Source organism: Anomaloglossus baeobatrachus, unplaced genomic scaffold, assembly GCF_048569485.1.
Source record: "Anomaloglossus baeobatrachus isolate aAnoBae1 unplaced genomic scaffold, aAnoBae1.hap1 Scaffold_3801, whole genome shotgun sequence".
NCBI classification, from domain to species: Eukaryota; Metazoa; Chordata; class Amphibia; order Anura; family Aromobatidae; genus Anomaloglossus; species Anomaloglossus baeobatrachus.
Window position 1 is genome coordinate 42,331 of NW_027443145.1, and position 14,961 is coordinate 57,291.

The 14,961-nt window shown below is 50.0% G+C and overlaps 6 non-coding genes and 2 pseudogenes across 6 annotated transcripts; all 8 read right to left on the reverse strand.

The window, feature by feature from the left end:
- Nucleotides 1-4,622: 4,622 nt before the first annotated feature.
- On the reverse strand, nucleotides 4,623-4,712 carry LOC142274865 (U2 spliceosomal RNA; annotated as a pseudogene).
- A 1,387-nt stretch (nucleotides 4,713-6,099) lies between these two features.
- Nucleotides 6,100-6,295, reverse strand: LOC142274861 (U2 spliceosomal RNA). Its single transcript, XR_012739095.1, has one exon. It is a non-coding gene; the product is annotated as a U2 spliceosomal RNA (small nuclear RNA).
- Nucleotides 6,296-6,640: 345 nt separating this feature from the next.
- On the reverse strand, nucleotides 6,641-6,712 carry LOC142274866 (U2 spliceosomal RNA; annotated as a pseudogene).
- A 1,387-nt stretch (nucleotides 6,713-8,099) lies between these two features.
- LOC142274855 (U2 spliceosomal RNA) lies at nucleotides 8,100-8,290 on the reverse strand. The gene has a single exon (XR_012739089.1). It is a non-coding gene; the product is annotated as a U2 spliceosomal RNA (small nuclear RNA).
- A 1,387-nt stretch (nucleotides 8,291-9,677) lies between these two features.
- Nucleotides 9,678-9,868, reverse strand: LOC142274856 (U2 spliceosomal RNA). Its single transcript, XR_012739090.1, has one exon. It is a non-coding gene; the product is annotated as a U2 spliceosomal RNA (small nuclear RNA).
- Nucleotides 9,869-11,255: 1,387 nt separating this feature from the next.
- LOC142274857 (U2 spliceosomal RNA) lies at nucleotides 11,256-11,446 on the reverse strand. Its single transcript, XR_012739091.1, has one exon. It is a non-coding gene; the product is annotated as a U2 spliceosomal RNA (small nuclear RNA).
- A 1,387-nt stretch (nucleotides 11,447-12,833) lies between these two features.
- Nucleotides 12,834-13,024, reverse strand: LOC142274858 (U2 spliceosomal RNA). Its single transcript, XR_012739092.1, has one exon. It is a non-coding gene; the product is annotated as a U2 spliceosomal RNA (small nuclear RNA).
- Nucleotides 13,025-14,411: 1,387 nt separating this feature from the next.
- Nucleotides 14,412-14,602, reverse strand: LOC142274860 (U2 spliceosomal RNA). The gene has a single exon (XR_012739094.1). It is a non-coding gene; the product is annotated as a U2 spliceosomal RNA (small nuclear RNA).
- Between the last annotated feature and the right edge of the window lie 359 nt (nucleotides 14,603-14,961).

A 14,961-nucleotide genomic window follows, 5' to 3' on the forward strand; every position in this document is an offset into this window, starting at 1 on the left:
GTGGATAGTCTTTGGCTTCCACAAATCAGGCTTGAGTCCCTCCAGTTGGTGTTCCCTCACAAACCGAACCACGTCTCCGTAGAACCATGGCGCCGTCCAGTTGTAGGGGAAGGAGCTGTCCCACTTGTCCCAGCCTAACCGTCTCCAAAGGGGGAGCAGGAAGAAGCGAGACATGGACCCACCCGCGGAACCTCTCATGACTCGCAGAGTTCGGCGAACGCAGTCACATACGAAGGAGGATCGCAGGAGGGTGGGGATATCGGGTACGCCCTTCCCACCCTTGCGAGGATCCTTGTACATGATGCTCCGCTTTACTCTGTCCATCTTGGATCCCCAGACAAAACGAAACACCGTCCTGGTAATGGCCCTGCACACGGTGGCAAGGGGGGGCCAGGCCTGGGCCGTGTACTGCAGCACGGGCAGTACCTCGTTACGCAGGACCAGTGCTTTGCCCTCACAGGTGAGGCGTCTGAGGCTCCACAGACCGATCCGTTGGGTGATCTTGGTCAAGCGTTCCTCCCAGGACTTGAGGGCTGCTCCTTCCTTCCCGATCCAGACTCCAAGAACCTTGATGAAATCCGGCTGGATGCTGAAAGGGAAGGGGGCGGAAGAGGCCGGCTGCCAGTCCCCGAAGAGCATGGCTTCCGACTTCCCGCAGTTGACTTTGGCTCCCGAAGCCCGTCCGAAGGTCTCACAGGTCTGGACGAGGGTGTCGACTGAGCGCCGGTCCGCGCAGAAGACGGTCACGTCGTCCATGTAGAGCGAGCACTTGACCTCGAAGCGTTCTGGTCCTGGTGCGGTGATCCCTCTGATCTCTCCATTCCGCCGGATAGCCTCTGCAAAGAGTTCTATAACACAAACAAAAAGAAGAGGTGACAGAGGACAGCCTTGTCTGACCCCTGAGAGGACCGGGAAGGGGTCAGTCTTCCAGCCGTTTACCAACACCGAGCTGTGAATATCAAAATACATTAGTTGGACATACAAACAAAACATGTTACCCAAACCTAACCTGTGCAGAGCTTTGCCCAGGAACTCATGGGAAACACGGTCGAAGGCCTTTTCCTGATCCAACGAGATCAGGGCTGCGTGCACCCGGCGGGCTTTGATGTACTCGACCGTGTCCCGCATGAGAGCCAGGCTGTCTGCGATGCGACGTCCGGGGATGCCGCAGGTCTGATCCGGGTGGATGATCCGTCCGATAACCGTCTTCAGTCTCGTTGCCATCGTCTTGGCCAGGATCTTGTAGTCGACATTCAGAAGGGTGATGGGACGCCAATTCTTCAGGTCGCACCTCTCTCCTTTACGCTTGTACAGGATCGTGACCATTCCTTCCCTCAGAGATGGAGGCATTCTGCCCTCCACCACCATCTCCTCATACAGCCCTAACAGGTCCGGACAGATTAGGTCTCCCAGCGCTACATAGAGCTCTGCTGGGAGGCCGTCACTGCCCGGTGTCCTGCCAGAACTAAAGGATTTGGCGGCCGAGAGCAGCTCGTCCACCGTCAGAGGAACGTCCATGGCCGCCGCGTCTGCAGGGTCAAGATGGTTAGTGATACCTGACAGGAACTTATCGGCGGCCTCGGGGTCAGTAGTCTTGCGGGCGTAGAGTTCGCTGTAGAAGTCGCTGACGACCTTCATCACATTCTCTTTCCCGCGTCGCATGCTTCCACTCTCGTCTCGTAGTTCATTCATGGGCGTGTGACCGGCGTGGAGTTTCCTGAAAAAGAACGAGTTACATTTCTCACCCTTCTCCAGGTTCTCCACTTTGGAACGGAAGACAATTCGCTCGGACTCCTCCTCGAAGTGCCTTTTCAGGCTCCTCTTAGTCTCCTCCAGCTCCTCTCTCACGTCCCAGCCGCATCGAAGAAGGTCCTGCAGGGAACGCAGCTCACGCTGGAGTCTCCTGAAGTCCCTCCTCTTCAGACACGCCTGTTGTTGACTCTTTGCCTGAAAGAAGAAACGGAACTCGAGTTTAACGTATTCCCACCAGTCAGAAACAGACTGGAAGCCCGCCTTGTAGGCCCGCCACGTGGAGTAGGCAGCTCTAAGCTCCTCCAGAATCTCACCCTTTTCCAGCAGAGAGCAGTTCAGCTTCCAGGAGCCCGGGCCAATGGGGAAGCCATGGCCCAGCACACCTTGAAAGTGAATGGCTCTGTGGTCAGAGAAGAAGCAGGGGACCATCGAGTGCCCACTCCGCCCAACCGCCCGAGAGGTAAACACAAAGTCAATCCTGGAACGCAGCGAGCCATCGGATCGGCACCATGAATAGTTCACAGATCCGTGTCCGATGGAGCCAACAACGTCCACAAGAGAGGCTTCGGTCACCATCTCAATGAGCAGTTTGGATGTGACGTCCAACTTGGCAGCCGTTCCAGAACTGCGTCCATCCTCCTCAATCGGGCAGTTGAAATCCCCGGCCATCACTACCGTCCTGGCGGTAGCGAGCTGAGGGCGCAGGGCTTGGAGGAGCTCCAGTCGATCGCTCTTCACAGGAGAAGCATACACATTGATGAACCTGACAGGTTCTCCCGCCCAGGTGCCATCCACGAGCAGTAACCTGCCGCAGACGATTTCCTGAACAGAGTCCAATGTGAAGGCGCTTCCCCTGATCAGCACGGCGACCCCCGCGGACCTACAGTCGCCCCCGCCAGACCAGTAGGATGGGCCATGGGTCCACTCCCTGGCCAGATGGTTGAAGGACCTAGAGGAGGGAAGGGAGCATTCCTGCAGGAAAAATACATCACTAGACTGAGTGTTAAGGAACGCAAAAATTGTCTGACGTCGGAACTTGTCTCTGATGCTCCTAACATTAATGGAAAAGATGTTAATGTTAGCAGTCATTGGAGGAAAGAGAAAGTTAGAGCAGGCGGTGTGCCTTAGTTACCACTCCGGTCGGGCGGTTCTTCCTCTTTGGCACCTGCTGGTAAGGGTATCTCCAGCAGACCCTCTTCTTCTAGCTGATCGAGCAGGGATGGTGCCTCAGTGGCTTCCGACTCCTCCATTTCTTCTTCGGCCACAAGGGACTCCACCATCTGCTCCAACACGTCCGGTTCTGGGAGGAGGCCATCCTCCTCTTCCTGGGGTGGATTGAGGTCCACAATGAACAGCTTGGAAGGTTCTGCGACAGGACTATCTTCCACCTTCCTTTTCCTTTGGCCTGTACCTGAGGAGACAAGAGCTGGAAAATCCTCCTCGGTGAAAAGTGCAAGAGTGCTGAGGCCCTCTGCTCTCATGGTCTGGGGAGGGAGAGTGGGCTTTGGGGGGGGGGGTGAGGAGACCAACTGAGGAGTAGGGGAATGAGGTGGAGGTAGTGGAATCCTCAGTAGGGTTGGCCGGGGGGGGAGGGGTTTGGACAGGGGTGACAGGGGGGGGGGACCAGGGAGGGGGCAACAGTTTTCTTACCCTTCTTTTTCCTGGACTCCGTGGCTGCTGGGGCATCGGCTGGAGCCACGGTCGCCGGGTTCTTGGCCGCCTTGTCCTTGGCCTCTGTGGCCTTGGTCGTAGCTGCCTTGGTCGACGAAGCTGTGACTACCCGATACTGGGTCGCCGCGGCAACCCTTGCCCAGGATTTCTCCCGCTGTGGGCAGTCCTTGTAAAGGTGGTCCACCTGTCCACATAGGTTGCAAGTCTTCTTCTTTGGGCAGTCCTTGGAGCTGTGTCCCGTCACCCGGCAAACCCTGCAGGCGTCCTCCTTGCAGGTCTTCATCGAATGCCCTTTCCCGCCACATTTCCTGCAGTTGTGTGGCATGTCCGGGTAGTAGATGAGACCAAAGGAGTTTCCCAGAGAGAATGTCGGGGGCAGGTGCTGGAGACCATCCTCGGATGCTGGTTCCCTGTAGAGTCGAACGGTTACTGACCACTTACCCGTCCAGAATCCGTTGCCGTTAAGGATGTGGGATGGCTCCCTCACCACTGTGCAGAGACGTCCCAGGAACGTGGAGATGTCTCTTCCTGGGGTGTGCGGGTTCCGCATGGAGACCGTGATCCTCTTTTCATCCCTCTGTATAGGACAGGATCCTAAAAAAGAATGAAAAGGGGAGTCCGGCATCGCTGCGTTCATCGCCTCCCAGTATCTCCTGCAGGCATTCACCGTGGCAAAGGTTACCAGAAAAATGCCAGTCATGAAGGTCTGGACACTCAGGGTTTCCGCCCTGGAGAAGCCCTGATCCAGAATCATCTTCTTGCAGAACACGTCGCTGGACATGTCCGGCAACCTACCATCCACCGCCTTTAGCTTCAGGGCGACCGTCTGCCGCATCCAAGGCTCCAGGGTTGGAGCCTTTTCAGGCAGCGTCCGGGCTCCCTCCGGCTGGCTGGCGTCGGAGGTAGGGGCCTCTTGGGCCGAAGAAGCCTCTGGATGAGCCTTCCTGGAGGTCCCTGGGTCCTGAGCCTTCTTGGCTGCCTTCTCTGGCTTGCTTGCCATGGCTGGTTCCTGCTTGAGTTCCCGGAGCTGGATCTTGGATTCTTCTCCGGGTGTCTTCTCCCGCTGTGTTCCTCCTCGAAGTTCCTCTGGTCTCCCCAAGTCTTCTCCGAGGCTTCGTCTTCTTGCTTCTTTCTGCCAAGCTCTTCTTCCGTCCGATCTCCCTCTTCCGGTCTCGGCTGGGCTTCGGAGCTCGTCTCCCTGATCGTATCTCGTCAAGTGTAGCTAGCTCAGTTTGTTCTGATAAGAACAGATACTACACTTGATCTTAGCCAAAAGGCCGAGAAGCGATAACCAGAATTGGTTTGGGCCTCGAGTGGCACCCTGGCCTATGCCGGACACATCTTAGGGAGAGAGAGCGAGAGGGAGACAAACCCACGCCTACACAAGACATTTTGTCACCCAAGCCAACCCTTGAAAAGGCTGCTTTGCAGAGCCAAAACAAGAAGAATGGTGCGTTTTGCAGCCGCCGCCCACTGCAATGAATCTGAATAACTCCTCCTTTAGGGCGCAAGCAACTCCCCTCCCCCTTGCAGTCTTTCCAATTCACGATACAAAAAGACGGACAGGACAGGTTGCCTGACTTTCCGTCACTGCCACCCTTTGCCATCCTTACCCGTAGAAAGCCCTTTCATCATCCCCAAACCCTAATCTTTTCCCTTTCCTTCCCAGCCCCCAAACCCTGCCCTCTGTACCTTTCTCACCACCCGCTTCCCTTCTCCTGTCATCCCCCTACCACCCGGGAAAAAAAGAGATTGCCCCCTCCTTCCACTAGCCCACCCTCCCACCCAAAGAACAACTTCTTCTGCGCAGCTTGTTTTCTAGGCAGCAGCGCTATTGTGATGTCATCGGGGGGCATTGTGACAAGCCGCCAGTGTTCCGTCTCTTCATGTTGTGCACAGTTCAAACGGAAAATACATCAACAGGCAGACTACAGAAAAGCTTACTATCAAAGGTTAGAGGGGGGCTTTCTCAGAGGGCTTTTTACAGTTTTTCTATTCCCAATTAGCCGTTTAAGTGTACTTATTGAAAGTAGTAATTCTTTCATAGGCCGCCCTTTCTTAGTATTTGACGTTCCTTATATTGCGGTATGAGGCTTCGCAGTAGGTTGCAAACATTCATCACCCATGACTGTCCCCAATTGAGCTCAGAAGCTCAATGTCTATCATGACCTCTCTTTTAGAATGTCCAAGAGCAAGCAAACTATTCCTCCAGGAGAGGGCGCCAACAGACTACTAAAGAGATCATCATTACTCAAAGAAAACCCCAAAAACCAATGCATGATAGGAATAAACAGGTAACTTTCTTTGGAGTGGAAGCGGAGAGATCGCACCAGATGCCAATTCTAGATGTTATCACACCTGTGGTCACTGCAGCAGCAGGTGAATCCACTTTGTCCAAAAGGGATCTATTCCATTCAATTGCAAATGATCTAGATAAGACAGAGAACTGCAGCACGGGGACATAGCCGAGTTGGTCAGGTTGAGTGGTGATGAGTTTGCTATTTGGATGAATAAAGAAAGTCAAAAGTGTGAAAGATAAAAAACAAAAGGAGGAAGTGTGAAAAGTGAATGGGCCAAATTGAGGTGCATATGAAGACGTATGCTTTCTTCCAATTCATTAAATCGGGCTAATATGAATCAGGTGAATTGAGTTCTGCTTTTGGAAACTGGGTTAAGAAGGGGTGCACCGTTCCTGGAGGTACTGCAATACCAGGTCAATGCGTGGAGTGGACAGAGCAAGCTCTTTTTCCATCTCCCTGTTCTAAAAATCCATTTAATATATGGTCCCCAGATAGGGGACGTATCAGATATTAAACTGATAAGAACAGATTTTGATTTAATGAAGCTTTCCAAAGCACCACAAAAAATGTATGACCGAAGTCACACCAAAAACAGTGCAAAGGCTAGGATTCGTGTGGACCCCACCGTGAGGAGAGGGTCCCCAAAAATCAACCCCGTCCCTCCGAGCCAGAAGGCCACAGCAAGGGTCAGGGATCTTCGGTGCTCCCCCAAGCCGAAGCCTGGTTGAGCCTTGTCGTTGCTCCCAGCGTCCACCCAGGCATCTTACCCAAGTGGAGTAGAGAGCTACTAGTTGATGGTTTCGCAGCCGAAACTGCCCGGACCGTCAACCGGTGTTGGTTTCTCAGCCCAAGGCTAACCGGACCTCCAACCGGGTGTTGGTTTCTCAGCCGAAGCTGACCCAGACCTCCAACCGGGTGTTGGTTTCTCAGCCGAAGCTGACCCGGACCAGATACTACACTTGATCTTAGCCAAAAGGCCGAGAAGCGATAACCAGAATTGGTTTGGGCCTCGAGTGGCACCCTGGCCTATGCCGGACACATCTTAGGGAGAGAGAGCGAGAGGGAGACAAACCCACGCCTACACAAGACATTTTGTCACCCAAGCCAACCCTTGAAAAGGCTGCTTTGCAGAGCCAAAACAAGAAGAATGGTGCGTTTTGCAGCCGCCGCCCACTGCAATGAATCTGAATAACTCCTCCTTTAGGGCGCAAGCAACTCCCCTCCCCCTTGCAGTCTTTCCAATTCACGATACAAAAAGACGGACAGGACAGGTTGCCTGACTTTCCGTCACTGCCACCCTTTGCCATCCTTACCCGTAGAAAGCCCTTTCATCATCCCCAAACCCTAATCTTTTCCCTTTCCTTCCCAGCCCCCAAACCCTGCCCTCTGTACCTTTCTCACCACCCGCTTCCCTTCTCCTGTCATCCCCCTACCACCCGGGAAAAAAAGAGATTGCCCCCTCCTTCCACTAGCCCACCCTCCCACCCAAAGAACAACTTCTTCTGCGCAGCTTGTTTTCTAGGCAGCAGCGCTATTGTGATGTCATCGGGGGGCATTGTGACAAGCCGCCAGTGTTCCGTCTCTTCATGTTGTGCACAGTTCAAACGGAAAATACATCAACAGGCAGACTACAGAAAAGCTTACTATCAAAGGTTAGAGGGGGGCTTTCTCAGAGGGCTTTTTACAGTTTTTCTATTCCCAATTAGCCGTTTAAGTGTACTTATTGAAAGTAGTAATTCTTTCATAGGCCGCCCTTTCTTAGTATTTGACGTTCCTTATATTGCGGTATGAGGCTTCGCAGTAGGTTGCAAACATTCATCACCCATGACTGTCCCCAATTGAGCTCAGAAGCTCAATGTCTATCATGACCTCTCTTTTAGAATGTCCAAGAGCAAGCAAACTATTCCTCCAGGAGAGGGCGCCAACAGACTACTAAAGAGATCATCATTACTCAAAGAAAACCCCAAAAACCAATGCATGATAGGAATAAACAGGTAACTTTCTTTGGAGTGGAAGCGGAGAGATCGCACCAGATGCCAATTCTAGATGTTATCACACCTGTGGTCACTGCAGCAGCAGGTGAATCCACTTTGTCCAAAAGGGATCTATTCCATTCAATTGCAAATGATCTAGATAAGACAGAGAACTGCAGCACGGGGACATAGCCGAGTTGGTCAGGTTGAGTGGTGATGAGTTTGCTATTTGGATGAATAAAGAAAGTCAAAAGTGTGAAAGATAAAAAACAAAAGGAGGAAGTGTGAAAAGTGAATGGGCCAAATTGAGGTGCATATGAAGACGTATGCTTTCTTCCAATTCATTAAATCGGGCTAATATGAATCAGGTGAATTGAGTTCTGCTTTTGGAAACTGGGTTAAGAAGGGGTGCACCGTTCCTGGAGGTACTGCAATACCAGGTCAATGCGTGGAGTGGACAGAGCAAGCTCTTTTTCCATCTCCCTGTTCTAAAAATCCATTTAATATATGGTCCCCAGATAGGGGACGTATCAGATATTAAACTGATAAGAACAGATACTACACTTGATCTTAGCCAAAAGGCCGAGAAGCGATAACCAGAATTGGTTTGGGCCTCGAGTGGCACCCTGGCCTATGCCGGACACATCTTAGGGAGAGAGAGCGAGAGGGAGACAAACCCACGCCTACACAAGACATTTTGTCACCCAAGCCAACCCTTGAAAAGGCTGCTTTGCAGAGCCAAAACAAGAAGAATGGTGCGTTTTGCAGCCGCCGCCCACTGCAATGAATCTGAATAACTCCTCCTTTAGGGCGCAAGCAACTCCCCTCCCCCTTGCAGTCTTTCCAATTCACGATACAAAAAGACGGACAGGACAGGTTGCCTGACTTTCCGTCACTGCCACCCTTTGCCATCCTTACCCGTAGAAAGCCCTTTCATCATCCCCAAACCCTAATCTTTTCCCTTTCCTTCCCAGCCCCCAAACCCTGCCCTCTGTACCTTTCTCACCACCCGCTTCCCTTCTCCTGTCATCCCCCTACCACCCGGGAAAAAAAGAGATTGCCCCCTCCTTCCACTAGCCCACCCTCCCACCCAAAGAACAACTTCTTCTGCGCAGCTTGTTTTCTAGGCAGCAGCGCTATTGTGATGTCATCGGGGGGCATTGTGACAAGCCGCCAGTGTTCCGTCTCTTCATGTTGTGCACAGTTCAAACGGAAAATACATCAACAGGCAGACTACAGAAAAGCTTACTATCAAAGGTTAGAGGGGGGCTTTCTCAGAGGGCTTTTTACAGTTTTTCTATTCCCAATTAGCCGTTTAAGTGTACTTATTGAAAGTAGTAATTCTTTCATAGGCCGCCCTTTCTTAGTATTTGACGTTCCTTATATTGCGGTATGAGGCTTCGCAGTAGGTTGCAAACATTCATCACCCATGACTGTCCCCAATTGAGCTCAGAAGCTCAATGTCTATCATGACCTCTCTTTTAGAATGTCCAAGAGCAAGCAAACTATTCCTCCAGGAGAGGGCGCCAACAGACTACTAAAGAGATCATCATTACTCAAAGAAAACCCCAAAAACCAATGCATGATAGGAATAAACAGGTAACTTTCTTTGGAGTGGAAGCGGAGAGATCGCACCAGATGCCAATTCTAGATGTTATCACACCTGTGGTCACTGCAGCAGCAGGTGAATCCACTTTGTCCAAAAGGGATCTATTCCATTCAATTGCAAATGATCTAGATAAGACAGAGAACTGCAGCACGGGGACATAGCCGAGTTGGTCAGGTTGAGTGGTGATGAGTTTGCTATTTGGATGAATAAAGAAAGTCAAAAGTGTGAAAGATAAAAAACAAAAGGAGGAAGTGTGAAAAGTGAATGGGCCAAATTGAGGTGCATATGAAGACGTATGCTTTCTTCCAATTCATTAAATCGGGCTAATATGAATCAGGTGAATTGAGTTCTGCTTTTGGAAACTGGGTTAAGAAGGGGTGCACCGTTCCTGGAGGTACTGCAATACCAGGTCAATGCGTGGAGTGGACAGAGCAAGCTCTTTTTCCATCTCCCTGTTCTAAAAATCCATTTAATATATGGTCCCCAGATAGGGGACGTATCAGATATTAAACTGATAAGAACAGATACTACACTTGATCTTAGCCAAAAGGCCGAGAAGCGATAACCAGAATTGGTTTGGGCCTCGAGTGGCACCCTGGCCTATGCCGGACACATCTTAGGGAGAGAGAGCGAGAGGGAGACAAACCCACGCCTACACAAGACATTTTGTCACCCAAGCCAACCCTTGAAAAGGCTGCTTTGCAGAGCCAAAACAAGAAGAATGGTGCGTTTTGCAGCCGCCGCCCACTGCAATGAATCTGAATAACTCCTCCTTTAGGGCGCAAGCAACTCCCCTCCCCCTTGCAGTCTTTCCAATTCACGATACAAAAAGACGGACAGGACAGGTTGCCTGACTTTCCGTCACTGCCACCCTTTGCCATCCTTACCCGTAGAAAGCCCTTTCATCATCCCCAAACCCTAATCTTTTCCCTTTCCTTCCCAGCCCCCAAACCCTGCCCTCTGTACCTTTCTCACCACCCGCTTCCCTTCTCCTGTCATCCCCCTACCACCCGGGAAAAAAAGAGATTGCCCCCTCCTTCCACTAGCCCACCCTCCCACCCAAAGAACAACTTCTTCTGCGCAGCTTGTTTTCTAGGCAGCAGCGCTATTGTGATGTCATCGGGGGGCATTGTGACAAGCCGCCAGTGTTCCGTCTCTTCATGTTGTGCACAGTTCAAACGGAAAATACATCAACAGGCAGACTACAGAAAAGCTTACTATCAAAGGTTAGAGGGGGGCTTTCTCAGAGGGCTTTTTACAGTTTTTCTATTCCCAATTAGCCGTTTAAGTGTACTTATTGAAAGTAGTAATTCTTTCATAGGCCGCCCTTTCTTAGTATTTGACGTTCCTTATATTGCGGTATGAGGCTTCGCAGTAGGTTGCAAACATTCATCACCCATGACTGTCCCCAATTGAGCTCAGAAGCTCAATGTCTATCATGACCTCTCTTTTAGAATGTCCAAGAGCAAGCAAACTATTCCTCCAGGAGAGGGCGCCAACAGACTACTAAAGAGATCATCATTACTCAAAGAAAACCCCAAAAACCAATGCATGATAGGAATAAACAGGTAACTTTCTTTGGAGTGGAAGCGGAGAGATCGCACCAGATGCCAATTCTAGATGTTATCACACCTGTGGTCACTGCAGCAGCAGGTGAATCCACTTTGTCCAAAAGGGATCTATTCCATTCAATTGCAAATGATCTAGATAAGACAGAGAACTGCAGCACGGGGACATAGCCGAGTTGGTCAGGTTGAGTGGTGATGAGTTTGCTATTTGGATGAATAAAGAAAGTCAAAAGTGTGAAAGATAAAAAACAAAAGGAGGAAGTGTGAAAAGTGAATGGGCCAAATTGAGGTGCATATGAAGACGTATGCTTTCTTCCAATTCATTAAATCGGGCTAATATGAATCAGGTGAATTGAGTTCTGCTTTTGGAAACTGGGTTAAGAAGGGGTGCACCGTTCCTGGAGGTACTGCAATACCAGGTCAATGCGTGGAGTGGACAGAGCAAGCTCTTTTTCCATCTCCCTGTTCTAAAAATCCATTTAATATATGGTCCCCAGATAGGGGACGTATCAGATATTAAACTGATAAGAACAGATACTACACTTGATCTTAGCCAAAAGGCCGAGAAGCGATAACCAGAATTGGTTTGGGCCTCGAGTGGCACCCTGGCCTATGCCGGACACATCTTAGGGAGAGAGAGCGAGAGGGAGACAAACCCACGCCTACACAAGACATTTTGTCACCCAAGCCAACCCTTGAAAAGGCTGCTTTGCAGAGCCAAAACAAGAAGAATGGTGCGTTTTGCAGCCGCCGCCCACTGCAATGAATCTGAATAACTCCTCCTTTAGGGCGCAAGCAACTCCCCTCCCCCTTGCAGTCTTTCCAATTCACGATACAAAAAGACGGACAGGACAGGTTGCCTGACTTTCCGTCACTGCCACCCTTTGCCATCCTTACCCGTAGAAAGCCCTTTCATCATCCCCAAACCCTAATCTTTTCCCTTTCCTTCCCAGCCCCCAAACCCTGCCCTCTGTACCTTTCTCACCACCCGCTTCCCTTCTCCTGTCATCCCCCTACCACCCGGGAAAAAAAGAGATTGCCCCCTCCTTCCACTAGCCCACCCTCCCACCCAAAGAACAACTTCTTCTGCGCAGCTTGTTTTCTAGGCAGCAGCGCTATTGTGATGTCATCGGGGGGCATTGTGACAAGCCGCCAGTGTTCCGTCTCTTCATGTTGTGCACAGTTCAAACGGAAAATACATCAACAGGCAGACTACAGAAAAGCTTACTATCAAAGGTTAGAGGGGGGCTTTCTCAGAGGGCTTTTTACAGTTTTTCTATTCCCAATTAGCCGTTTAAGTGTACTTATTGAAAGTAGTAATTCTTTCATAGGCCGCCCTTTCTTAGTATTTGACGTTCCTTATATTGCGGTATGAGGCTTCGCAGTAGGTTGCAAACATTCATCACCCATGACTGTCCCCAATTGAGCTCAGAAGCTCAATGTCTATCATGACCTCTCTTTTAGAATGTCCAAGAGCAAGCAAACTATTCCTCCAGGAGAGGGCGCCAACAGACTACTAAAGAGATCATCATTACTCAAAGAAAACCCCAAAAACCAATGCATGATAGGAATAAACAGGTAACTTTCTTTGGAGTGGAAGCGGAGAGATCGCACCAGATGCCAATTCTAGATGTTATCACACCTGTGGTCACTGCAGCAGCAGGTGAATCCACTTTGTCCAAAAGGGATCTATTCCATTCAATTGCAAATGATCTAGATAAGACAGAGAACTGCAGCACGGGGACATAGCCGAGTTGGTCAGGTTGAGTGGTGATGAGTTTGCTATTTGGATGAATAAAGAAAGTCAAAAGTGTGAAAGATAAAAAACAAAAGGAGGAAGTGTGAAAAGTGAATGGGCCAAATTGAGGTGCATATGAAGACGTATGCTTTCTTCCAATTCATTAAATCGGGCTAATATGAATCAGGTGAATTGAGTTCTGCTTTTGGAAACTGGGTTAAGAAGGGGTGCACCGTTCCTGGAGGTACTGCAATACCAGGTCAATGCGTGGAGTGGACAGAGCAAGCTCTTTTTCCATCTCCCTGTTCTAAAAATCCATTTAATATATGGTCCCCAGATAGGGGACGTATCAGATATTAAACTGATAAGAACAGATACTACACTTGATCTTAGCCAAAAGGCCGAGAAGCGATAACCAGAATTGGTTTGGGCCTCGAGTGGCACCCTGGCCTATGCCGGACACATCTTAGGGAGAGAGAGCGAGAGGGAGACAAACCCACGCCTACACAAGACATTTTGTCACCCAAGCCAACCCTTGAAAAGGCTGCTTTGCAGAGCCAAAACAAGAAGAATGGTGCGTTTTGCAGCCGCCGCCCACTGCAATGAATCTGAATAACTCCTCCTTTAGGGCGCAAGCAACTCCCCTCCCCCTTGCAGTCTTTCCAATTCACGATACAAAAAGACGGACAGGACAGGTTGCCTGACTTTCCGTCACTGCCACCCTTTGCCATCCTTACCCGTAGAAAGCCCTTTCATCATCCCCAAACCCTAATCTTTTCCCTTTCCTTCCCAGCCCCCAAACCCTGCCCTCTGTACCTTTCTCACCACCCGCTTCCCTTCTCCTGTCATCCCCCTACCACCCGGGAAAAAAAGAGATTGCCCCCTCCTTCCACTAGCCCACCCTCCCACCCAAAGAACAACTTCTTCTGCGCAGCTTGTTTTCTAGGCAGCAGCGCTATTGTGATGTCATCGGGGGGCATTGTGACAAGCCGCCAGTGTTCCGTCTCTTCATGTTGTGCACAGTTCAAACGGAAAATACATCAACAGGCAGACTACAGAAAAGCTTACTATCAAAGGTTAGAGGGGGGCTTTCTCAGAGGGCTTTTTACAGTTTTTCTATTCCCAATTAGCCGTTTAAGTGTACTTATTGAAAGTAGTAATTCTTTCATAGGCCGCCCTTTCTTAGTATTTGACGTTCCTTATATTGCGGTATGAGGCTTCGCAGTAGGTTGCAAACATTCATCACCCATGACTGTCCCCAATTGAGCTCAGAAGCTCAATGTCTATCATGACCTCTCTTTTAGAATGTCCAAGAGCAAGCAAACTATTCCTCCAGGAGAGGGCGCCAACAGACTACTAAAGAGATCATCATTACTCAAAGAAAACCCCAAAAACCAATGCATGATAGGAATAAACAGGTAACTTTCTTTGGAGTGGAAGCGGAGAGATCGCACCAGATGCCAATTCTAGATGTTATCACACCTGTGGTCACTGCAGCAGCAGGTGAATCCACTTTGTCCAAAAGGGATCTATTCCATTCAATTGCAAATGATCTAGATAAGACAGAGAACTGCAGCACGGGGACATAGCCGAGTTGGTCAGGTTGAGTGGTGATGAGTTTGCTATTTGGATGAATAAAGAAAGTCAAAAGTGTGAAAGATAAAAAACAAAAGGAGGAAGTGTGAAAAGTGAATGGGCCAAATTGAGGTGCATATGAAGACGTATGCTTTCTTCCAATTCATTAAATCGGGCTAATATGAATCAGGTGAATTGAGTTCTGCTTTTGGAAACTGGGTTAAGAAGGGGTGCACCGTTCCTGGAGGTACTGCAATACCAGGTCAATGCGTGGAGTGGACAGAGCAAGCTCTTTTTCCATCTCCCTGTTCTAAAAATCCATTTAATATATGGTCCCCAGATAGGGGACGTATCAGATATTAAACTGATAAGAACAGATACTACACTTGATCTTAGCCAAAAGGCCGAGAAGCGATAACCAGAATTGGTTTGGGCCTCGAGTGGCACCCTGGCCTATGCCGGACACATCTTAGGGAGAGAGAGCGAGAGGGAGACAAACCCACGCCTACACAAGACATTTTGTCACCCAAGCCAACCCTTGAAAAGGCTGCTTTGCAGAGCCAAAACAAGAAGAATGGTGCGTTTTGCAGCCGCCGCCCACTGCAATGAATCTGAATAACTCCTCCTTTAGGGCGCAAGCAACTCCCCTCCCCCTTGCAGTCTTTCCAATTCACGATACAAAAAGACGGACAGGACAGGTTGCCTGACTTTCCGTCACTGCCACCCTTTGCCATCCTTACCCGTAGAAAGCCCTTTCATCATCCCCAAACCCTAA